At 43.7% G+C, this 26,396-nt stretch overlaps 1 protein-coding gene across 10 annotated transcripts in view; it reads right to left on the bottom strand.

The window, feature by feature from the left end:
* Positions 1-26,396, bottom strand: part of LOC109036850 (uncharacterized) — a 217,477-nt gene that overhangs the window by 127,276 nt on the left and 63,805 nt on the right. The window lies entirely within an intron of this gene.

Raw genomic sequence — 26,396 nt, 5'->3', positions numbered from 1 at the left:
CCCGAGTTATTTCATTTATCAATTTTTATTTAAATTTTCAAGGCAGATTTTCTATCGGCTTTCACATTAAAAAGTAATAAATTAAAAATAGAAAAATGTTAGGTAACGTCCGATGTAGCTAGGCTAATATTGCATGATTCATTCAGTTCGTTGGCGGGTCCAGCAAATTGGCAACACTGTTTTTCCACCATTACCGGGCCGATTTTCATGATTTTTGCGGCTATCGACGGGCAATTGTCTCTAGATAAGCCAACTCTTTTCAGATTTTCAAAATAAGGCCCAGGTTTTTTTATATTACGTGGTAAAGTTGCGAATTCTCCCATTTAAACAATGTAAATTTATACTTTTTGTCATAGTTCGTTTGAGCGTTCTACCGGGCCGATTTCCATGATTTTTGCGTAAATCGACAGGTAATAGGCCCTAGATGAGCCCGCTGTAATCAGATTTTGGAAAAAGGACCCAGGTTTTTTTAAAATCACGTTATAAAAGTGAGTGAGTTTACAGAATGCTAAACCTATGGAAATATATCGCCTCTTGGAGGGGCCAGGTGCTCCGACAAGAATCGATTATTCAACATAGGTTTAAACGGAGGAGATACGATGTTGCCAAATGGAGATGTTGCATGTGTGAGGAATTTGAGATTTGACTGTTGATTCTTATGTAAAAGTTAGCGAGAAACACGATGGTGCACTGGTTTTCCCTGAAATCAACTCTAAAGCTCAAAAAAAGCTCTCAAGTTGATGCCAAAATGGCGGGGATATCCCACGCTATCCTGAGAGTCCACCTCTACATCAAAACAAACTCTCCATGCAAAGATAGGGAGCAAATACATTGACAAGGCTGCCACTTTATTTGGGGACTCCACAACTGAAAACACGGCATCACTGCTGATGTATTTGCTCCCTATCTTTGCATGGAGAGTTCGTCTTGATGTAGAGGTGGACTCTCAGGATAGCGTGGGATATCCCCTCCATTTTGGCCTCAACTTGAGAGCTTGAGCTTGAAAGTTAATTTCAGAGAAAACCAGTGGCACCATCGTGTCGTGTTTCTCGCGAACTTTTACAAAAGGATCAGAAGTCAAATCGCAAATTCCTACCTCGTGCAACACCTCCATTGGCACGTGGCACTATGGTCCCAATCCGCTCGGGAGCGCTCAAAAATCGATATTTATGAAATTGGACGACATTTTTTTTTCGAGTCAAAATTGATAAATATAGTATCTACGGGTAATAAACTACACGTAGTTTACCTCAAAAAAATTTCTAGTCACTTTGAAAGTGTCACAAACTGTGCGAATAGTCGGATATGTATTTTCTGACCCGTGAAATGGCTATTTCTAACAAAGCGTTCGGAGGCTCTCCTGAATCATGAAATGGTCATCTCAGAATTCTTGCTTATACCATTTTGTAGAGGACTCTAAGAGGATTGTAACGCACTAATTACAATTTTTCTCCGAGGCATTCTGATACATTCTATACAAGGTAGAAGTTGGGTACCTATTTTTCATGAAAAAATGCCGATTTTTCCCACGTACTTTCATTTTAAAAAAAAGTCACCAAAGGTCACCTAATGAGACACCTTTAGGGAGCTTTTACACATCCTTGGGAAGCTACAGTAGAAATATTTCGTGCTTTGGTTTGCTTTTTCTCGAGAAATCGAATTTATTAGGTCTCTAAGTCGGTGGATAAAATAACGGTATTTAGCAAGTTTAGCCATCGATCAATCTGTAGTCGTCTTAAACTTTTTTGAGGCATGCGACACCTCCAAAAACGTGCTTAAGTAGTCTCTATGAATCCTTAAGAAGGATTTTAAACCAAAAATTGTTGGTTCTTCTTGCTTTTTGAACGAATTTTGAATCTTTTTCGTACCTGCGTGTTTCCTTCAAAATACTGTATTACAACCATGGAAAGCCCCTCGAAAAATATTCTGAGACATTTGGCACCTCCAGAGACACTTTTAAGTCGTTTCTACAGATCCTTAGGAAGGTAACCGAACCAAAAATAATTGCTTCCGCCTGCTTTTTCGACCAAATTTGAATTTTTTACGTGACTACGTGTTTGCCCCAGAAAAACTCAATTTTTTGCCCTGAAAAACACCTGTAATTGCAGCCTTAACACGTGCTAAGCAATTTTGCATCTACAGAGACGCCATTATGTAGCTTCTATGAATCTTTTTGAGGTTGACCGTTTCGAAAAAAACTTTGGTTCCCCCTACTTTTTGAGATTTTTTGGAAAGTTTTCCGTTCCGCAGTTTTATCTTTAAAAATGCTCTTTTCCATCCTAGAAAGTACCTATTGATGTAAAATTCCTTACTCCCCGAATATTTATCCATTGTTGATTGAATTTTCCTTAACGTGACAATATTGCACCTCCCGCTCTTCAACATTGTTACGTACCCGATTTGCGTTTCCCGGCAAATCGACATAAAGAAAAGTCTTCTCTGAAGCATTATTTCGACATTTTTAAAATACAAATGAATTTTAGATCTATTTCATTTTTTTCAGTTTAGTTATCGTTAAAAAAAAAAAAAAAAAAAAAAAAAAAAAAATTGGGGGGGGGTGTCAAAAAATTAAAACATCCTTAATTTTGCATGAACTGTACATGTATGTGCAATGAACGCATGGTTTTCATCCAATCTAAGCAAGTATAACAAGCCAATTGTATGGCAGTTTGTGATTTATGTGAAAAAATGACGGTAACTTTTGCAAATGATTTTTTAGGGAAAAGCGGAGGTCAAATTCGGATTCAGCGCATCAAAATCATGAGGAATACATATCTTAAATGTATTTATACTCAAACGGAGAGCCGCTATGATTTTTGATCACTGAAAAGTGAATTGGGACCATAGTGCGTGGGTGCTACGAGGGCGGTTCAATAAAGGCTGGAACTGATTGTGTGGCGGCGCGGCACTCGCACTCAGCAGTGCGCGTGGCGTGCTGACGCGCCCGCTCGACGCAATTCCGACTTCGGCCGCTAGTTGCAGTTCGATCGCTCGGTTCCCTATCGCAAAGCTGCAAACCAGCCTGGTGGGGAGTCGGCGATCGACTATAAATAGTGGCCGGAGCATAGGCCGGGCACCAGTATTTGATCAAGATTCGTAGGAGACCAACCAGTCCCAGTCGTCGGCTCGTCCCGTAAGCACGAGGGCTATGGCCCGAACCTCCGCGGCACAGACCCGCACTACAATCACGCCCCGGACGCGTACACCAAACTCGGCTCAGACCCGAACCCCCAAACTCGGCTCAGACCCGAACCCCCCCCCCCCCTCCCCCATCTCATAGCCCACTCTCCAACCTTAGACCTGTTCATATATATGTGTATGTGAAGCAATAATTGAAATAGTATAAATAAATATGTGTCATGTAGCCCTCATAGTTCATCCTTTATCAACAACCAAAAACCACCCTCCTTACATTGGTGGAGGCGCAACGATCCCGGACCACACAACAACATCTCTACCAGGCTCTACCCCCCAGCACCAAGTCATCTTGAAGGATCCAGCACCAGTGCCAAAATTGAAAGTTCTTTTTTAAGGTTGATTGCTCCTTTTTTTTAACTAGAGCGTAGCGCTCCTGTCATAGCGCATATCCGCTCTCGGTCTGCTCGCGCCATTGTCACGGCGTTACCCCTGGCCATTGTCACGGCCGTTAAGAGCGGCCGATACTTCAGCAGCTCCGCCATTGTCACGGCGTATCGAGCTAATTTTTTTTTCTGCTTTTGCCCCCTCTTTTTTTTCTTAGAGCGTCGCGCTCCTGTCATAGCGCATATCCGCTCTCGGTCTGCTCGCGCCATTGTCAAGGCGTTACCCCTGGCCATTGTCACGGCCGTTAAGAGCGACCGATACCTCAGCAGCTCCGCCATTGTCACGGCGTACTGAGCTAAGAAACATAATTTTTTTTATTATTTTTTTTCCTTAGAGCGTAGCGCTTTTGTCATAGCGCAAATCCGCTCTCAGTAGCTCGCGCCATTGTCACGGCGTTACCCCTGGCTATTGTCGCAGCCGTTAAGAGCACTGATAACTAAACAGCTCCGCTATTGTCACAGCGTATTGAGCTACATTTTTTTTTTGCTTTTGCAACGGGGCAGCTCCCGCTTAGCGGTAACGTAGCGCCCCCCTTTTTTTTCTATTTTTTTTCCCCCCTCTTTTTCTCAACCTTAAAAACGACAACATGGCACAAGAAGTCAGCTACATCACGGACTCGACACTTCGGAATAAAAGCAGACAGCCATCCTGAGCTAATACTAAAGAAGAATATGGATGACCCGGAAAGCAAGGACAAAGAAGAACAGTATCACACATGAACTACGGCAACAACTTACTGAAATCCCGTCAACTGCAACAAGAGCCCAACCACGAGGAAAGCTCTACTTGCTTCGCTATTTCAAAACAATCAGCGAGCACAAGGAGCCGGACGAAATCCTGCATTCAGCCTCTACGACACAGATGCGCCGTCAGAATCTGAGGACGAGCAAACTGAACTTGAACCAGCCCACTAAGTATTGAACATAGCCCACATGCTGTGTTACAAAATGTACATAATTTAAGAATACTTAAGGACATATAATATACGGCTTAGACTTAAGACATAGCACTACGAAAGTTGGCAACTACGCCCCAAAAAATCACCAGCCTCTTCACTAAGATTTACGGCCACAGCGGCACAAGCACTCACTGCAGCGCAGCAGTCTCCAGTCCACTCATCCTTCCTTCATATCCCGAAGCCCAAGCATACAACACCCCCCCCCCCCTTCCTGCCTATTTTTCCCGCCAAACCGACGGCTCTCCTGACACACATTCATTGCCACAGCATACACTCTGGTCAATGAAAATGATGTGGCTTCCCGCCTCAAAGCAATATACCGAACCAGAATCTGAATCCCACCACGAAGCATCCCAGACAGAAACTTCAAGACTCTTCGCTCAATCGACACCTGAGAGCCCCAGCACTCATCTGCTCCCGCGGACACTCTGGACCTGCCTGCTGCCATCATACAAATCTCCTTCCGCCACAAGCGCGTGGCGCACTTCTGCTTTCAAGACCGTCAAACAAACGCATTTTCTCAAGAGGCCCTAGACTCATCCTAGCCGAACATCGCATCATTCTCTCTATCGAGATCGATATCAACCGCAAACTAGACGCCCTCCTGACCTCAGTTGAAAACGACTGGACCTCAGCCCCCGAACAGCCAAGAAAACCGCTCCTCAACTTTCTCAGTGCGCCTTTTTCATTTATTTTATATATAAATTATTTCTTTAAGTACATATGAGGCAGCTACTAGAGCGCCTCCTTAGTTTAAGATGTAACGTAACTTTTTTCCATCTCTTACGAGGCAGCTACCATTAAGCGCCCTTCTAGTTCACGATATACCTACTTTTTATGAGGCAGCTACCATTAAGCGCCCCTCTAGTTTAAGACATAACATACCTTTTCATAATTTCCTTATGAGGCAGCCACCTTTCTCAGCGCCTCTTACTCATGCCGGCCGCTCTTCAGCGCCCATGAGTTAGCTAGAATTATGCTATAAGAAGCCCCCCCCCCCCCCATTATTAGCACCCCTTTCAAATGTTCACGTGGCAGCTTCCATAGTTAGCGCCCGTTTTTTCACCCTCCATCTTGCCTGGTTGTTCGGCCTTTTGAAATTGCTTCGCAATTTTGTTAGGTGCGTAAGGTGTGGCGGCGCGGCACTCGCACTCAGCAGTGCGCGTGGCGTGCTGACGCGCCCGCTCGACGCAATTCCGACTTCGGCCGCTAGTTGCAGTTCGATCGCTCGGTTCCCTATCGCAAAGCTGCAAACCAGCCTGGTGGGGAGTCGGCGATCGACTATAAATAGTGGCCGGAGCATAGGCCGGGCACCAGTATTTGATCAAGATTCGTAGGAGACCAACCAGTCCCAGTCGTCGGCTCGTCCCGTAAGCACGAGGGCTATGGCCCGAACCTCCGCGGCACAGACCCGCACTACAATCACGCCCCGGACGCGTACACCAAACTCGGCTCAGACCCGAACCCCCAAACTCGGCTCAGACCCGAACCCCCCCCCCCCTCCCCCATCTCATAGCCCACTCTCCAACCTTAGACCTGTTCATATATATGTGTATGTGAAGCAATAGTTGAAATAGTATAAATAAATATGTGTCATGTAGCCCTCATAGTTCATCCTTTATCAACAACCAAAAACCACCCTCCTTACAATTGTGAGCCCGCCAGACTGCCGATAAGTGAAGGTATCTTCATCACCGATAAGGCAGGTGATGGGGCATCTGATTGTGAGTTTACAGACCAAAATGCATAAAATTATCAGTATTAGATCGCTCGTGACGGTGGTTTGCTTGCGTTGAGTCAGATTTTCGCCTCTAAACTTTCGCGATGTCGGAATTACGTGAGCAACTATACGCGATAAAATTTACTGTCCGCCCTGGGAAAACGGCCACGGAGACTTACGCCCATCTTAAAAGAGCTTTCGGGGACTCAGTTATGGGTCGTAATTCAAGTTTTCGGTGTTTCGATTGTTTTAAAAAGGGCCGAAATGAGTGCGAATTGCAAGGAGGTCCTGGTGCCCCCACAACCGTGATTCCTGAAGTTGCAATCAATACTGCAGGTGTAACTATGCAAGCTGATTGCTGCACTACAGTTCAACAACTAGCTAATTATTTGTCTACATCTGTTGGGAGTGCTCATACGGTTTTACAAGATCATTTGAATTTGACACAGATTTGCCAGCGATGGGCACCAGGACCTCCATGCACTTCGCACTCATTTTGGCCCTTTCTAAAACCATTAAACCATTGAAAACACGAGCTTCGGTTCATAACTGAGTCCCCAAAAGCTTTTTTGAGATCTACACAAGTCTCCAAAATTTTAATGTGTATCGTTGCTCACGTAATTCCGACATCGCGAAAGTTTAGAGGCGAAAATCTGACTCTACGCGACTAAACCACTGTCACGAGCGATGTAATACTGATAATTTCATGCATTTTAGTATGTAAACTCACAATCAGATGCCTCATCACCTGCTTTATCGGTGATGAAGATATCTTCACTTATCGACAGTCTGGCAGGCCCAGTCCCAGTCTTCACTGAACCGCCCTCGTATCTTGCCACCATTACTCCTTGGATTTCTCCCTTGCTGATAGGAATTTAATATCAAAGCAGCTTCGTTCTATAACTCATGGTGTACAGGTTGCTGCTTAGGCAAAAATATTTGGAGCGCCTTCACTTTCTTGGCACGCGACACGGACATCTGCCGAGCTCGAATAGTTGTGCCGGGGCGATAGCCAATTTCACAGACTGGCACCACCAGATTACCTCCATTTCAACGTATAAATAACGATCGGTATTAATCGAAGTACACTACTTTAGTTCAGATTCGATTTAATATGATGAATTTAAATGGAGTCAACTTGCGAGCAGTTTACAGTCAGGACACACATTTTCGAGGAAAAGGGAATGTGGTTGATATATTTCAGATGCCAGCGCATTAGCAGTGCTCTCTAGAGGGAAAACGTATCATTTTACTCTGCCCCCCCCCCCCCCCTTCGTTCCTTCTTTTACTTGCAAGTGTCATGTTCGGAAAAATATTCGCGCCCTAACTTCGTAAAGGGGGGGGGGAGGGATTAGATTTAATGCACGCCGGTTCACTACAAAGTAGCGTTGCCTACTTGTGGAGGGGAACCAGCGCAAGTACCGCCAGCACCGCCCCCCCCCCCCCCAGCCCTCCTTGGGGACCCTGGCCCAACTCGTAAAAGCGAGCTAATAAAACTCAAACTGGGCGCATAATGAAGAGAGGAATGATGATCCACGTAGATTGACCACTCCGCTGCTATTGCTGTTCCGCGGGTCGATTCGAGCATCTCTATCGAAAGGCGTTCATCGATCGATAGCAATGCTAAGATGGAGATCTATAGACCAAGACACGATGAACTCCGCGCGGTAAAACGAGAATTTGAGAAAAGTTGGACTTGAAATTTTTTGACTGAAACATTGCAAATGTTGATGCGCGTTCGGCTACATTATATTTTTAGGAAAGTTTCTGGAAGAAAACTCCGCGAGAAAAGTAATGAAACCACTTTAACATAGTGAGGAAGTTAGGAGCTGTTCAAGTTTCCACGTCAATTTCGACCTCTCCCAGTGACTAACTTCACTAGTGGCGAGGCGTGAATGATCGACAATCGATAGTTCCTCATTTGAAGCTATGCTAAGGAATCGAGAACTGCGGTGTCTCCCATGGATTGCCAATAGTTATAGTTAGTCTAGTGTACCTGCTCTGTCCGACTACCCGCTTTCACCGACAGAATCGCTCCATTTTCCCAATGTATTCATTGTCTATCGCTAAGTCTATCAATTTCAATAATCAGCTCGCTGCAATTGAATCGCATTTAGCAAGAAGGGGCCAGCGCGATTACAGGGTTGTACGAAGTGTCAATTCTTCATAACCATCTTAACAAAAGTCCCAGAATAGCAAATGTTTATGGCTTCCCTTTAAAAAATTAATAGTGTTACACTGACCATATAGTAAGTATTTTCAAACTTAAAGGAGAAGTTGCAAGATTTTGAAATCACTGCACTAGCGATGGTTCCTTTTTGCTAATAAAATGCGATCCAATTAGCGTGCAAAAATGGCAACAGGTCGACTCCTTTCCCAGTCGAATTATCCGAAGCCTCCCATAAACCAAAATGAACTCTAATAACAGTATTTTCAAAAAGGGTTTAAGCCCAACACCGTGTGGGCGGGTCCGCCGATTTTCGGACCTGATTTGCGATCTTCGAATTGATAATATGCTGCGAGAAGCGCGTATCTACGCCGAAATTTTCGAGAGAGTTAGGTGATTCTTCCCGAGGTCCAGTCCGAGTCTTCTCCCCGAAGCGTGATAAAATACCGTTGAGGAGACACGGGCCCTGGGTCGGGTTAAATGGTTATTTTGCGAGTTCCTAACTCGCGGATGAGGCGGCCGTAAAGTTTTGATGTACGGCTCCAAGACGGGAGGAATTTATTGACTGAATGACAGGGTTGCCAATTGGATCGCATCGTGCAGAAAGGAATCAAGCCACACCAGCTATTGCCAAATTTAATTGGGCAATTAAATGTTTTACATGAAAAGGGTTGTGCTGATTTTAGTGCGAATTTCAGTGAATTTTCTGTATAATCAGAAGCAAATTCCTTAAAATTGTCAGGGGCATCCGCACAAACGTTCTCTTGAAAAAAAAAAAAAAAAAAAAATTGCCCAAGAAAATTTGGCAATAGCTGATGTGGCTTGGTTCCTTCTGCTAAATGCGGCCCATTTCTTATTCTTTGCATCGGGCGGTTCTCCGATTCGTCCATTCTCTTCCTCAAAATCGTTCCATCTAATTTCAGGGGCTGTTCAGGCCTAATCAGGGTGTCGAGCGATTTTCAAACATAAATTCCCTGACATTTCTCTGTTTTCCCTGACAAAAACCCCGGGAAAAAATTAATTAAAATTTAAAATTCTCTGACAGACGGACTTCAAAATCGTTCCACCTAATTTCAAGGACTGCTTGGGCTTCATCAGTGTCTAGCAGTTCTCAAAAACAAAATCCCCCGACTTCCCTGACAAAATCGATCAAAAAGAATGGAAAATATTTAAAATTCCCTAGCAGGCGAAAAAAATAATGCCCTGAAATTTCCCTGGACAAAAGGAAAAATAATCCTAATTTTTTGACAACGGTTGAACTGATTAGATGTAAGTAAGAGTTGTTTTCATGTTTCAGGAATAGAATGTAAAAAATGGAGCAAAATATATGGCGCCTATACTTATGTGATATATTTTTGCCTCATTTTTAAAATGTAAAAGACCGATGTCAGTCTGTAAGATATTTTGGTAGACATCTCCGCGAGAGTGAAATTCGCGAAACATTCACCGGAAAATCCGAGTTTTTCCATTTCCCTGACGTTTCCCTGGCACGGAAATCGCTTGCAAAACAAGAGTCCTTGATGTCCCTGACACCAAAAAAATTCTCTCACATCCAGGGATAGTTAGTGTTCACGAAAACACTATAATCGTAGTGTTTTCAAAATCGTTTCGCTTCATCTATGCTTTAAAAAACACCATATACACCAGTGCGAGTATCGAAAACTTTTCTGTTCGGGCGTTGAAGTCTCTGGGCCGTATTCGCTGTCTCCAATGGCGAGGCGCGAACGATCGATTATCGACACTTCCTCATTTGAAGCTGCGGTAAAGAATCGATAATTAAGGTGTTCGTTACGAAGCCCCTATTTACCGGTCCTTCCCCATAGGTTCAATGGCAGATGAATCGATAAATCGCACAGCAAACCACGCCACCGAAGTCGCTGCTTAAACAACTCCTTTCTGGATGGCTTCGTATGATTTACAAGACTAAGAGAGGTTGAAGAGCACGCGAAGCGGCTAGAATGAGCTAGAAATTTTAGTTCCTCAGTGCAAAATGTAGTCCGATTCTACGGTGCCACGGAAAACCGCCGTAGGAGCCTTCAGACGTTGCCAAATCTCATTCGACAAGACACGAATTTTCGGGAAAATTTATGCATACTTTGTTTCCGATTTTTCAGAGGATTTCGTTCGTAATTTGATCTAAATTATCTGAAATTATCAAGGAAAAATATGCATCACTTCCTTCGAAAAAAAGTACTTTCTGATAGGAAATTTGGCAACATTCGAATGCTCATACGGTGTTTTCCTTTGGAACGGCAGGATTATGACCCCCCCCCCCCCCCAAATGGATTTTGCCTGACTTGCTGCCGTGCGAAGGAAGAACGCCGTATGAACATTCGAGAGTTGCCAAATTTCCTTCAGTAAAATGTTCATTTTCGAGGAAAGTTATGAATATTTTTCCTTGAAATTTTCGGGGACTTGAGGTGAAATTGCGAACAAAATTATCCGAAAAATTCGAAGGAAAATATTCATGAGTTTACAAGGGAATTCGTGTTTCATCAAAGAAAAATTTGGCAGCGCCGGAAGGTCCATACGGCGTATTTCCTTAGCGCGCGGGGCCCACGCGGCCGCGGCTTCGGCTACCGTCCAAGACTGCCGGGCGGCGGCCGGAGACGGAGGGAAGGGGGGGGGGGGGCAGCGAAAAAAAGGGGGGCGAAGGGGGCTCGGGTTCCCTTTTACGAGGATCGATTATCCACTCGACGGCCGGGGCAACCGAAGCGTACCCGAGCATCAATAAATACGAGTTATAGCGATCTGTTGCTCGCGATACGCTCGCCGGCCGCGGCTAATTTCCGCTTTACGACGACCCCCCCCCCCCCAAACCGACCAGCCCCCCTCACCATTGAGGCGATGAGGGGGGGGGGGTCGGCGTGGCACCAAACCGGCGAATTTCGCGCCGAGCATCACTCCACTTCTCGTAGAGAACCTGTACCTGAGGAGAGGGCGGACAAGTTGGTAATTTTGAGGTTAGGTCATGGAGCCTTTTCGGCCCAAACATGGAGTAGAGTCCCTTTACACATACTGAGAGTAAAGATAATACGAATCCACTTCTGATTAGTTCCCGTATTTTTGGCCTCCACGGTGTCACAACCAGGAATAAAGATAACATTTTCACCAATTGCAAAGATTATAAACGGGAATGGACCGGGGAATTGGGGGCACGGCAAGGAACAAGCGGGAGATGTGTAAGATGGTTAAAAAGACATAATGCGAAATAGTGTTGCCGGAAAAATTGATGTTTCAGACGTCAAATCCGATATGGAAAGGAAATACGGGCGAATCAACAATTTATTCTTGACACTTCCATCATTTCCCCTGACGTGTCCAGGTTTTCCCTGACTTTTTGAAATCCTCTGACATTTCCCTGTTTTCTCAGTATTCCCGGACTGTGGCTATCCTGTTAAATGTATTTGAAACAATCAATTTGTCGCTTTCCTCACGAAAGACCCTGACTTGATTTCCATGTTGCCAAATTTCCCCTCGCAAATCGCGTATTAACCAAGAGAACCTTGGGCATTTCTAACTGAAAATTTCACAGGTTTCCCTTCAGATCTCATGTAAAAATCAGTGACATTTTGGGAACAATGTGCAAAGGTACATGTGTACAAAAAAAAATTAATTGCTTGAGTAAACCTGGCAACCTTGGGATATGGTTACGTTCCTTCGTGCGGGAAGCGACGAATTATTCGCCTGGAATCGACATTTTCAATCGAATTAACCAGAGGAAAAACAGCGTTGCCATTATGCAAAATCGTCACTTATCGGGCCAACCGAGCGCGGCGGTAATGGTGGAGCGCGGGCCGGAGCAGGTCACGTGATGCCGGTCAAGAGGCACATCCACGTCCCCGACGACGACCCCGCTTGGACCCCCGAACGCCCGGGAACCCAAGCCCGAGGGAGCTCATCCGAAAACAGACGCAGTATCGGGGGGAGAGCGGTGATGAAGGGGGGGGGGGGGTCAGAAGATGCAAAGCGGAGATAAATCGGCGGGGAAAAAATTTCCGAGTCGCTTGCCAAGATTTCCTTTCGCGGAAAGCCCGAGCCCGGGCCGCGGGTTCTTGACTCCCGCGCTCCCGCGTCCACGTCACCGATACCCCATTGTTGCCAGATATCACGGTAAAAATGGAATTGCCCATCCTGCCGTGCTGAGAAAAAACGCGGGTTCAGCCATTAGACGTTGCTGGATTCCCTTCACCAAAAACCAGATTCACTGGGAAAATATTGAATATTTTTTCCCAAAAAGTTCGGACAATTTTGTACGCAATTTAATCTCAAGTATCGGAAAATTTCTAGGAAAATATGCATGGATGCCGTCAAAAATACAAGATTAAGCAAGGGAAATTCGGTAGCTCCTAAATGTTCATATATACACATGATAAGCAATTTTTTACCACAGATCCACAGATATAGGGAAATATCGGTAATCGATCATTCACCAGATAGAGCTGAAAAATCATCAATTATCCCTGTCTAAACAGATGTAAAAAACCCAAATTCTTCTCGCTAAACTGACAACCTTGCGATAACCATATTACCGGGCCCTTTCATTTCCTCCTCGCACTGCGCTTTCGCGGGCTGGATCGGCATGAAAACTCGACCACGGTGAAGTTTTCTTAAATTTAGAAATTTCATGACTTTCAGACATTTCTTCGTGGCGAAATCCCTCGTGAAAATGCTTTCTGCAAAACAATTTTAACGCTTAGACTCATTAGGAGGATCTACAAATTTCGGCTGTATGTTCATTTGCAGAAGAAAAGGACCACGTTCAGCAAAAAGGAACCAAGCCACATCAGCTATTGCCAAATTCAATTGAGCATTTTAATTTTTCATATGAAAACAGTTCTGCGGATTCCTGTGCAAATTTCAGTGAATTTTCTATGGAGTAAGAAGCAAATCCCTCAAAACTTTTTAAAGAATCCGCATGAACATTCTCTCGTAAAAAATTGAATTTCCCGGTTAAATTTGTCAATAGCTGATGTGGCTTGGTTTCTTTCTGCTAAACGCGGTCCAAAAGATACAACCTTCATTTCTTAGATTTTTCATCTATTCGGGACCCAGCGTCGGAATGATCTTGGATGTTTATCTATCTGTATTTGGTTGTGATTCCCTTTTTTGTTTCGCTTTATTTTGTGAACAACTTCCGTCTAATTTCCCGTCATTAATTATACATTGACCAATTTCTGTAGCATCTCGTTTGATACTGTGCCTCGGAAAGATCAAGACGTAAAACTTTTGAGCGATTGATCGATTGGTCTGCCCTATTTAATTTATGCATATTTATTCTAGAATGCGAACTTGGATTAAGTTATTCCTTCCCTATTAATGAGTGCACTGATCGATATCAGTCCGTAAAAAGTCACCGGGCGATCAGGCGGATCAGGCGCTGAGATTCGTATCAGCTCATGAGAAGTCACCCATCAGTTCAGCGGTCATTCCGGTTAAAGCTAATGTCACACGATCAAATCTAGCTATCAAAATATCGAGGTCGAGTGTTGCAATTGGCGTATTCGATGACTTGGACCAATCACAGAACTCGACCTTGCAGATTTGATGTCTCGATTTGATCGCGTGACACTAGCTGTTAGAAGAAATCGTTATTCCCCAGACGAAGGACCGTAATTCCATTCCGAAGTTAAAATCAACAATTAGATCCGGGCAAATTTTTTTGTCCTGGGCGTCAAATCCACTCTAGAAAGCTGGTAAAGGTAAATTGACAATTATTACTTCATACTTTTGTCATTTTCCTTGACTTTTAAAAATTCTCTGACATTTCCCGGATTTCCCTGACCAAGGCAACCCTGAATTTGTTGTTCAAAACGTCAAACCTATTTTAAAAAGCAAATAAAGGAGAATCAACAATTTTCCCTATCATTCCCAGAATTTTCAAACTTTTTAAAATTCCCTGACATTTCCCGGCATTCCAGATATCCCCTGACAGTGGCAACTTTGGTTATTGGTTATTGGACTCTGGTTTGTTAACAATTGTTGCCTGGGACTGGTTCAGTAGAGACGGAGGGAGAATGGGACTTAAAGCGCAGGATTAGCCCTTGTGGGCTATTTAAAGTAGTGAAAAAAAAAAGAAAAAAAAAAAAAAAATAAAAAAATTTGAACATTAGGTTGAGTAACCTTCAAACTATCAAGATGAAATGGATGACTTCTGAGAGATCTCTATGTATTGTCTCTAGGGCCGAGGCTGACTTGACGCAATGATTGTGAGTCCTGGTCTCCTGGCCGGCCGCGGCCCACGTGTTTCCGCTTCCATCTGGGCAGAGCGTGGCGTGATGTGGATCTCGGGATCCGGATCAAGGCGTCGGGCGTCGCGGCGCAAGCGCATGGCGCGGCGCGCGGCGCGGCGTGTCGATGACCGACCGGCGACGACCGTTCGCTACCGCAGATGCGCTCACGGCCAAGCGCAAGCTCATCAATTTTTCCGCGTTCACAACGCACACGCGTGGATTGCCACACTGAGAAAAAAAAAAAAAAAAAAAAAAAAAAAAAAAAAAAAACTCCGGCCGTGGAAGCCGTGCTTACGGGCAACGTAGACATGCCGTCTGCGTTCCAGGCTCAAAGGCCGGAGGTTCCGGGTGCGGCACCCGGAGTAATCGAAGCTGTGGCTCCAGCATTCAAAACTTACGCCCTCTCAGCCCGGAACGGACGGTATGATTATATAGCCCATAACTTTTTTTTCAGTGCAGGCCCACGGCACTCGCTTCCCCGGATGACCACTTTTGAGAGAAGAAATCCATTTCAGTCCATTAATTATTCCAAAAAATGACGGGATAAGTATGATTGAAAAATTGGCGGCAAGAGGTCAATTTTCCTTAAAATGTATTGGGGGGGGGGGGGGTTGGGGTCAAAATGACGGTTAATAATTCAGGGCTGCTGTAATTTCTTCACTTTTAATTCCGTGACTTTCCCGGGCCTTTGAACAAAATTTCCACCAGATTCTTCTTTTTTTCATTATTACGCTAACTTATTTTAAACGTTTGACAACATTTCCTCCTTAAGACATTAACTCCATAAAAATACAATCAGTTGCTCTTTAAAAGATATTAAGCCTTGAAAATTAAGTGAAATTCCTGATTTTCCATGACTACCCTAGTTTCCCAGGCCGCCGTTCCTTTGATCGCCAAAATGAGGTTATTGTCGTCACCACTATCGCAAAAATTGAGACCATTCAAATGACCATGTAAATTATTTAGACCAAGATTTGACTAAACTGTTTTTGCCGCTTTCCAATTTCATCCGCTCACTGGTTTGGAATGTCGATTCCGATGATACTTGATTATTTGCGCCAAAAACTCACAGTGATCGATCAGCTGGTCGTCGCCCTTCTTGCTTGATGGATATTTCTGTTGCGAATTACAAGCAACGCAAGTAAAGAGAAAATTGAGAAAAAAGAAAAATTTCCATAAAGATGTATGGAGTTCTACGAATGAGGCGATCTTTCACTCGCGTTCGATTTCGAAGAAAGGGGGAGTTCGATCTCGTTTGAAATTTCGCCGACCAACATTGATCGCATGCTCGCGGTTTACATACTATCAAGCTAAGGAAAAACAGCGCATGAGCATTTGGACGTTGCCAGATTTACTTCAATAAAAACAGAATTCACTGGGGAAATGTTGAATATTTTTCTTTAAATTTTCCAGGACAATTTTTCCCGCAATTTGATCTAAAATATCTGAAAATTTCAGGGGGGAAATAGGAATAATTATTCTTAAAAATACATGTTCCATCCGGGGAAATTCGGCAATTCTCAAATGTTTATACGGCGTTCTTCCTTAGCACGGCAGAATAGCGTATTATGATAAACCTGTGGGACCCTCTTTCGCGGGCTGAATACCTGCTCAGCCGTTTCGTGTGGAATTCACAAAGTCATTTTGGCTTTGGACGTATTTAAATCAAACGGAATAACATCCGTTGTTCCATGAGCCCTGCCATGCATATTTTCCAGTGAATCTCAGGCCTCATGTCAGGATGGATATAGTTCCTTTTGATTTATATACGTCCATTTTGTTGTTCCTCAGACGAAGCCATGATGCAAAATTCGCCCAAATGATTCAATTTTACGAGCGAGAAATTATTGGAGTTTTAGTTCAAATCTATGCTGATCTTTCGCCATGTAATCCAAAAGAAAAATCAGAGAATTTTTGAGTTAGGAATGCACGGCAGTTCTCTGATAGAGATGGGCGCTATTTCGAGGCAATAACGCCCTTGAAACTTTAATAATACACATTAGAACGCCGACTGCCACCGATAAAAAATTCAAAATACTCACGAAAACCAAAAAGATGAGAAAAGTAGACGGTGCGTTGATATGAGGTGGATGAGCTTACCTGCAGGGAAAAACAGAAAGAAAAAAATACAGTTGATACGTGTGAATATAATACACGCAAAGGAGACAGGAAATTGGACGATTCCTCGCAAAAAAAGGGGACCGGCCTCTGCAAGAGACAACCCTCATGTTAACGGTACTATGTTTCAATCTAAAGTCTACCAGGACTCCTGGTCCAGGAGGCACACACCCCCTAAACGCTTCTCGCCTCAGGAGTAAGATTCGGGCTTCATTTAGCAAATCAGGAACTACCATTTCTGGCTCATTTTAGAAACAACATATAAGTTTTAGGTGTTCTTTATAATGAGCTACAATTACAAATAAAGTGGTTCCCTTTTGAAATAGGTACGTTCGTTTCGTGTGTTATTTTCTTGACTGAAAAGTTTTTAATGATTTCAACGCAAAACGCAAATGATAATTTCTTCTTTCCGAATAAGTTGTGGAGGTTTCAGAAAGGTTATTTCAGGTGGTGAGAATTTCAGCTGTTCAAGGGAACAAAAAGGAACCACGTTCATAGGGTTTTCGTGCCTTTCGTTGGTACACAGTTCTATCTGGTACGAATAGATGAGATCCCATAGAGGAAGAAAAGGAAGTGTTTGCATCTTGAAGATTGTTTATACAGCACCCCGTGACGCAGGTCGGTACAACACGGCCAGCAAAATCTGGAATTCGAAGTATGGAAAACGGACTAGAACGTCCGATTTTTTTGCTTAAATCAACTCATGATGTAATTTCCAACACTTAACATTGGATGACTTTCTTTCATAAACTACACCATTTCCAAGAAAATCGATGATTAAAGTCGTCCGCACCAATCTACGTCATCAAAAAAGTCCACGATGCCCGAAATGCAAACACCTCTTTTTTTTCTCTATGATGAAATCCCATTCGAACTGAATTTGTTTTCTCCGCGTGAGGAGGTTTATTTTTTGAATTTTTCCGCGATGAATATCACGGTCCTACTTTCAAGTTAAGCCCTTCTTGAAGAGGAAGAAGACTAAGAGGAGAAAGTCACATTGTTGTCGATTTGGCGAACAAAATCGACTGCTACCCGTGGGTTGGACGGAACTTACAGGCATGGCGGAAAATCGGCAACTTTTTTAAAAAAGCTGAGTCAGCTTCGGTTAATTGTGGTTCAGACGCTATAAAACAATGACGAAACCGCTATGACTAACTGCGATGATTAAGTTCCGTACTACAGTAGTTCATTTACGTTTGCTCATACGTACAGCGGTACGAGTGGACACGATTCTGTCTTCTCATGCACACTGAAGAAAAATGTAGGGTTCGAGGCACAGTGATATGTGAGTACACTGAAAATAAAGTTACGGGCTATGAAGACATACCGTCCGTTCCGGGCTTAGAGGCCGAAAGTTCCGGGTACTGCATGGAGCCGTAGCCTTGCCTGCTCTTGGTGCTACACCCGGAACTGTTGACCTCCGAGGCCGAAACGCAGATAGTTATGTCTTTATATCCCGTAACTACGGCTTCGACGGCTGAAGTTTTTTTTTCTCCCCCCCCCCCCCCCCCCCCCGGTGTATGCTAATCACCAACTGACTCAACGGTAGCAAATACCGCAACTGTAGTTGCACTCACAAATCATTCACGAACAGCGGTTCGATTGTTGATTCTTCGACGAATGAATCGTCGAAAAACTTTCACTGCGGAGATGGATGTATCGATCTAGATCGTTCGATACGATAACGATGTAATCGTCGAATCGCTGAGTAATAAAGGGGCGCTCTGTAATTAGCACCTCTTCACGACGCAATACTTGTACTACATTGTACTATGACTGTGTGTCCAATACTCTATACATTACACGCACGCCGCACGCGTGGGGTGAAATATAAACAACTCACAACATCTTGCTATATAATCAAATGACAATTAAGGTTCCACAGCAAGATTCGCTGACTTATCAATATTTTCAAAGACTTGACGGAATCAGCTTAGATGCGTGAAATTACAAAATTGTATACAGTTTTGTAATTTCATGCATCTAGGCTAATCATGCATGCTAATCTTGTCAAGTCACATCTAATAGATACATTAATGCAGATTTAAGAAATATTCAATGACTTTTCAAGAACTTGTTACCCACCTTAAAATAGAGAACACTTGATGCTAATGTTCAGTAGAGAAATAAAGCCAAACAACTCTCAAGCATCTTCTTAAAAGCCAAGCTTTTTTAAGGTCTTGGAAATTAATTTCAAAATCAGCCACTTTTTTGGCTTCCATTCAAACCCTGAGTTTACACACATGTTTTTTTACATTCCTCACCTGGAGAGCTACAAGCTTACTTAAATTGGACTTTTTTTCTTCTTTTCTCAATATTACTTTAGTGAAGAGTTGCTTGGGATGCGAGTCGGCCACAGCGGCCAGCTCGCCGCGGCGAGGGGGAAAACTCCACTTAAAAATGGCAACAATAAAATGAATGACAGCGAAAAGAAGAAGAATGAGCACCTGGTGGTGACCTTGAGCGGAGAGCACAAGAGCACAAAAGCACTGCAGGGAAATATGCGCCGTTGCCACTGGAGGCAATAAAATCATAATTAACCGCTCAACAACGCACGACCGCGAAAGAGGTGAGCGCTATTTTTCGACTGATGATGGTCGATGAGCAACTAGTTGAGCGAAAAATAGTGAGCACTTTCTTAAACGAGTTTTTGAGAAGTAGGTTAGGATTGCTAAATCAATTGCTAATATTTTTGATCATCGATCATAATTAGGCAAATCCGAGAGTTGATTTCAGAGAGGAATTTCAACACAGTATTCGGACAAAAATTGATTTTAGCAGATAGAACGGACACACAAGGCGTTCGAAAAGTGGAAATTCAAAATTTGGTGTCATCGGGTAATGATGAAACCATAAACGTTGTTTCTCAGTGCAAAATAGCCTAGATGTAGAATTTGCACGCAAATTGTTTACTGTTTCATCAGAAGGTGCTTAAAGAGCTGAATTCACAGTATTCTTTATAATTTTTTCTGGTATGGGAAATGGTATAAAAAAAGATTTAGAAGTGAGAAAATGCACCGCCTAGTGCCGTCATCTGGCGGCATTTCCCATTTAAAAACACGCATTTTAGCAGAGTATATCATTTTGTCATATCTTCTCCAATAATTGTTCAATTCATGAACCAAGGGTATCTTCGTGTGCAGTTCACTCAGTCGTTTTCACTTAAACACGAAATTCATTAAATTTCAGCCACCTGCAAATTCTCTATTAAACTTTTAAGAGGATGTTTTCTTCAAATTTTAATATCGTTTTCATGACAAGCACTGCCATTTGCAGGCCATTGGATTCTCATTGAAACGGGAAACAGTTGTCCTATCTCAGCAACACCGAATGACGCTCATACTTCTTAATTCCACTCTTCATTTCAAAAGCGAGAAAGCGATGGTTCTCAGAACAAGTTATCAAAATGTCTTTCATAACAACATTGTTCTCGCTTTGAAAGGTACAGCCAAGTACTCTTTTAAATTGACCATTTTTCTTTTCAGTGTTTTATCCAACTGAGAAATGCTGTGTTTTCAGCCGAGACGTTTGGGTTTTATTCATGAAAATTAGCCTCGTTTCCCGCTTTTTAAATTGTTTTATTATTGTATGTATCTGGGCTGCGGAGCATCATTCACATCTCAGTTCTAAGAATAAGTTCCACCTTCACATTTTTCAAGTCCTTTTTCGGGGTGAAACCGACAACCTCGGGAATGGTCAAGGGCCAGCACGGTCTCGTGCATTGTTGCTACTCAAACATCTCCTCCTCCTGTTCACCGAGGGGGGCCGGGGGGGGGGGGGCAGGGGAGGAGGTTCCCCTCTCACATCTCACCTGAACACACCTCTATGCATACCCGAGCCTATTCGCTAATCCCGGGCGAGGCGACTCGTCCGAAATGCCATTTCTCCATCTTCCACGCTCCTTCAAAACCCGAGCTACCCGGTGCAAGCGGAGAATTTTCCGGACAACGAGCTTTTCGGTCGAGAATCAAATTGTTCTCTACCGTTGACATGCTTTTTCTAATTTGTCTCACTCTATAATTTGGATCCCGATTAACAAAAAGGAACCAACGCGATTGCAGTGTTTTCAAACCCGTGAAACTTCTCCTTCACATTGAAAATACTTGATATACTCGTATATACAATATTAAAAGTTACAGTTATTTTCCTTTAAAATTAACAATTTTTCGGTGGGAGGCAAAAGCTATATGCCCTTCCGGGAGATTTTTTTAGATGATTAGGAAGAAGCAACATTTTTACAACACTTTCATCGCGCTGGTTCCTCTTCGCTCAATGCGATTCAAATGGTGCAACTTCTTCGCTACTTTTAAAAATACTTAATACATGTACAGTATTATAATTTACACAGTCATTTTCCTTCAAATTAACAATTTGTTGATGGGTAGTAAAAACTATTTGCTATTCTGTGAATTTTTCTCAGAAAATCATACGAAAATAATATTTCTACAACACTATAATCGTGCTGGATCCTTTCTGCTAAATGCGATCCATTTCATTGTCTACCAATATACTTGTAACAGGTGGTTGATTTCATTATTCGCCTAAAACCGGCTGAAATGATGTAAGACTTTACCGTAAAGCGATGAAAATAAGAGATTTTCTCGTACAGCGTTACGCGAGCCTGAAGTAGAGCGTTTTCTTTTAATTGGGATAAAATCAACCAAAATGTTAAGTTCTTAAAGGCAAGCACAAGGCAAATTGAGCGATGTAAAATTTTGTCTAATGGAGTAGTTTTCACGCTGACTTAATATATTCTTCTTTGAAGGTCAAAATGAAAATGTAGGCTCTGCCAATCAAAATGACGCCCCCGATCTTAACATACGTACCACCTAACTTACAGTAAATTCAGTAAAATCTCGAAGAATTTTTAAAATGCCATGAACGAATAGATTGTATTAGTCGGTAAGATATCGACCGATCGGAAGAAGAAAAATTATTTTTTCAAGGGTCAAATTATTAGATCGCCGGACGCAAGCATTGAGAGAAAGTTCTTAGAGTCCCCAAGGACAATTCTCCCGCGTGCTTTACTCTGTTTTCCCGGTCTTTGTCCATCCCATGACGTAGCCCGCACGTCGTGCGTGAAATACGTTGAAGGATGAAAGCGGAGACGGTCGAATTGACGAGTTAACCCCTGAGAGGGGGAAGGTGGGGTTAAACTTGTCAAAACAACCTATTACTGTCATGAAAGACGAGGAATCCAAGTTTAAATCCGGGTGATGCCGGGGGAGGGGGTGGAAGAACGTGCCAGGCGTGTAAACATCTTCTCACGCGCTCGACACTTTCTTAAACGGTCAACAAACATTAAAACACAGCGCAAGCTAACAAACAATCGACGAGTGTTGGAGTGTAAACTTTCCTTTTATGACCGTATCAATCAAGAAACGGCTCGACCAACAGAAGTAACAATAAACCACCGAGCCCTAAATAAAAGTCTGACTAACAGTTTCAAGATCTGGAAGCGTACTGAGCGGGAAATCCGTTAACTCTGGTCGGACCGATAGACTCGCGGAGTCGCGGCATGGTTTGCCAGAATGCTGCGTAGTTTCTGGTGGTCTGCGGGCCGATTGTTGAAATTGGTAGACAAAGCGATAGACAAAGAAGACAAAAAGGATGTGGAGGGATCAAATCGGTAGAAGCGGGCGGTTGCAATGGATAAAGGAGGTAAGTGATAGACTAACTAACGGCAACCCAGGAGAGACCCTATAGTTGGACCGCGTTTAACCGAAAGGAGCCAAGCTACATCAGCTACTGCCAAAAACTGGGCAATTTCAGTTTTTACAAGAGAACGTTTGTGCGAATTCCTATAAAAATTTTAGAGCAATTGCATTATAGTGTGCAGACTATTCACTGAAATTTGCATAAGGAGCCGCACAACCGTTTTTCGGTAAAACAGTAGATTGCCTAATTTGCCAATAGCCGATGTGGCTTGGTTCCTTTCTCCTTAACGCGGTCTAAAAAGCCTATTGTTTTCTCACTTAATCTATAAGAACCACCTGTTTCAACCGATAGGATCGCTCCGTACTCCTTATGGCTTCTTAGTCTATCGCTTCGTCTATCAATTTCAACAATCCGCCCGCTGGAAAACCTAAGTCTAATAGGCCCTTATATCGAAAAATGCCTTAATTGCGAATAATACATCCACGTTCACGTAACTATGAAAACGAGTTGCACTTATGTCCGCATAAACCGATAAGTCCCACCCCTGAAGTGCCGGCGCCAGCGAATCTATCTCGTAATAAGCCGCTGCAAATTGATATGCGCGCGCAGGCATCTCCCCCCCCTCATCCTCGGTAAAAACTAATCCTGTAGGAGGGGAGGAGAAGGGGTGGGACTTTTCGTTCGGGGCACGCGGGAAGAATATTTTCAGAGAGGAAGTGCGAAATGACTGTTTCCGGCGAAGATATCCGAGCCCGGCCAGGAGGTGCGAGTCCCATGGGGCGGAGGCCCCGGTATTGGAGGGGGAGGGGGGTGCTGTGGGAGAAATTCGGCAACGCGGCCGAGAACTTGACGACAGGCGTCAAGGACACACGAGTGTCGTCCGTCTCCGCGATAAACTGGGGAGACTCGCTCGGTGATGACACACAGCGGAGGGAGACGTTTCCCTTTTTTTACACTAAATATATGACCGAGCAAACTGTGCGAATACTAAATTTGTCTGCTTTTATCCATCGCAGAGGACATACCTAATGTCGATTCTAATTGTACATTCACATAAGTTGTATTAAAGCGCTTCCTGGCGCTCTACGGCTTCTATTCTCCACTGCTCCCTGTGGAACACAACCCTGGGCAACGAGCACCTCAACATTTCTGCTTCAATCCTACCATATCCCTCTAAACTCTCATTGGGTGCCCTCTACGACTCCTCCAAGGAGGAACCAAATGAAGGACCTTCTTGGGCAAACTGTCTCTTGCCATTCTCTGAATATGACTATACCAAATTAGTCGTTGAAAAAATTTCCGGTTTTTACAGGGTTGCCACAGAATTTAAAAAATGAATTTCCCTGATTTCTCTGACAAAAGTTTCATAAAACTTCCAGACAATTAAGGTTATGCTAGACGGTAAAGTTGTTTTCTGAAACGCAAAGCTCATGGCAGAAAGCGATGAAAGGTGACTTAAAAATTTTTCCCTGACACTTTCGTCATTTTCCCTGACATTTCCAGGTTTTCCCTGACTTTTCAAATTCCCTGACATTTCCTTGTATTCCATAACTGCGGCAACTCTCTTGTTGACGCAGAGTCCCTGAATAGCCCTGATACCTTACAGTCCGTGATGAGGCTCGGTATTTTCAGCTTCATCCCGGTCCTGTCCACCACGCTTAAAGTACATATCTGGTGCGGAGACCTCCGTACCTACTCGTCTTCGAAACGGGATACTATCCGAGGACTACAAGCGGGACCCGAAGACAATTCATTTAATGATGTGAACGATAGTGTCATTAAGTGAGACGGTGTGAGCTCACCAAGTCAACGTTTCCGAGCATAGTGGTGGACCGTTCGTGGAGGAGTCGACCGCCCCGCCAAGGAACAACCGCTCAACTTTGGAAGAAAACCGAGGGAGATCCGCGCTTCTTCCTTGGGGTTGGCTCGCTTGCAAGTGCAGCGAGGCGTTCTGTGTCCATTGTTCTCGCAGCGCACGCATGAGTGTTGCTACTGCTGCCGCGGCTCGGGTCACACGGCAGAAATCGGCCGCGGAAGAGCGAGGCGTTACCGCGTGTCCGACCAAACGACCCAGTCCACACCACGGAATGGCCCCACCGTCCGTATAACTTGCTGCTCTCCGCGGCTCACGTCGGAATGCACTTACGCCCTTTCGCCGACGGAGAGACGAGGCGAGGTTGCGGTCGGACTCGGGATCTCGGGATGTTACATTAGGAAAACTGCGACTGTGCCTGGCCGTTGGTCTTCGAGTCGGAGTCGTTTCGTAACCGCGAGTGAGTCGTGTGATCCGGATCCCGTTAGCCCTTCTGCTCTGACTCGGAGCCCCTGCCCCTCCCCGCAACATTTTCTGGAACGAGATCCGGGGCGCTGGTGTCAAGTTAGCGAGACGTCCAGTTTTCGTGGAAACTCTAATTACGACCGGGTTCAACGGACCACGGTTGCCACAGAATTTGGAAAATGGAATTCTCTTGACATTTCCCTCACACATTTTGGTGAAATACACTGACAATTTAAGATATGACGGAGTTAATTCCTATTTTCAGAAATTTTCAAATAATCGGAACTTCTCCCGAAATTTTTAGCTATTTAAGGAATTTTCAGAATTTTGGTTTTTCCTTTGTCAATTTGGCCGACTATTTGATCAAATTTGATGATCTTCGGAAATTAATCCGTGCGTATTTTGAAATTATTTCCCGGAACTTTTGAAAAAATCGGAAGTTTTCTCGGAACTGGAAAATGGGAATTGATGCCGGGAACCCCGGAATCTATGGTAAAGTAAAATGACAGAACTGCTTCATTTTCTTCTGCAGGGATAAGAAACGGCTTTTTCTCGGCGATGGGAATGGGTCCGACCGATCCTCCGATCCTTTGCGGTGGAGTTAGTGATCGGCCGACGACAACCCGCGGCCGTGGAGTTGGGGGAAAAAACCCGGCGGCAACTTGAGTGCTTTACCCGAGCAGTTACTTACGAGCCGAGTCTATCTAGGATATACTTAGACAGCGCGGATAAAGCGACAAAGCGAGAGCTCTAATTCAATTTACAGCTCCGAAGCCGATGTTCTGCTTATCCTCTACAAGGTGTGAACTCCGCTGTGTGACGAACCGAAAAGCCGCTGCTGCCGGATCACTTTCCCTTCACCATTTTTTTCGGTTTTACTTCTAAGAGAGGAAAAGAGAAATGAACGTGGGAGCAATATCGGTTAAAATGATCTCGAGGAAATTTTCGTAAAATCTTTGGGGCATGAAGATAGGATAATTTTAGACGAGCAGAAGTAAGCTCCTTTACTGTGCCTCCACGCTCACTCATCATATTTTTACCTTAAACCAACCATCAGAAGGCTGCAATAAGGTCCAATTCTTCCCTCATTCTCAACCACGGACGGATTTGCCGAACTACGTCCTGGGTACGTTGCCTAATTTACTCTTCCTAACTTTCTCTGGAATTTTTTATGTTTTACAAACAGAAAACAAAGAATGGAAATTTCGTAAGTTAATTCTAAAGGATCAACGCTATATTCACACACTGATAACGGGCGTTATGTAGTGGAATTCTCTTGTACGAAAAATAAAATATGAGAGTAATTGGGCAGTATAAAGTAATTAGGCTGATTCCAGTTAAATTCATCCATCTAGACTACGTTTTGCAATTCAGAAATACAACTTCTAGTTCAATTTAGAAACAAAATATGTGCTATTATTTTCCCTGTGCACAAACATGCTTTCACGGATGAACAAGAAATGTGTAGCTCCTAAATGCAAAATGAAGTACATGGACTATATAAAGCAGTAAGGAACTTCAATAAATGACTCATGTATAAACACGTCTACCTCCATGGGGAAACTAATGACACATATGCTGTTTCTACAATGAGCCAGAAATTGTAGTTCCTAAAATCAAAATGTAATTCAATTTATGATAAGTTTCCCCTGCAGACTGGAGGGGTTTGGTTTAATTTTTGC

Source organism: Bemisia tabaci, chromosome 9 (assembly GCF_918797505.1).
Source record: "Bemisia tabaci chromosome 9, PGI_BMITA_v3".
Classification (NCBI taxonomy): Eukaryota; Metazoa; Arthropoda; class Insecta; order Hemiptera; family Aleyrodidae; genus Bemisia; species Bemisia tabaci.
The sequence above is the reverse complement of the archived record's forward strand: the minus strand, read 5'-3'. Positions and strand labels throughout refer to the sequence as shown.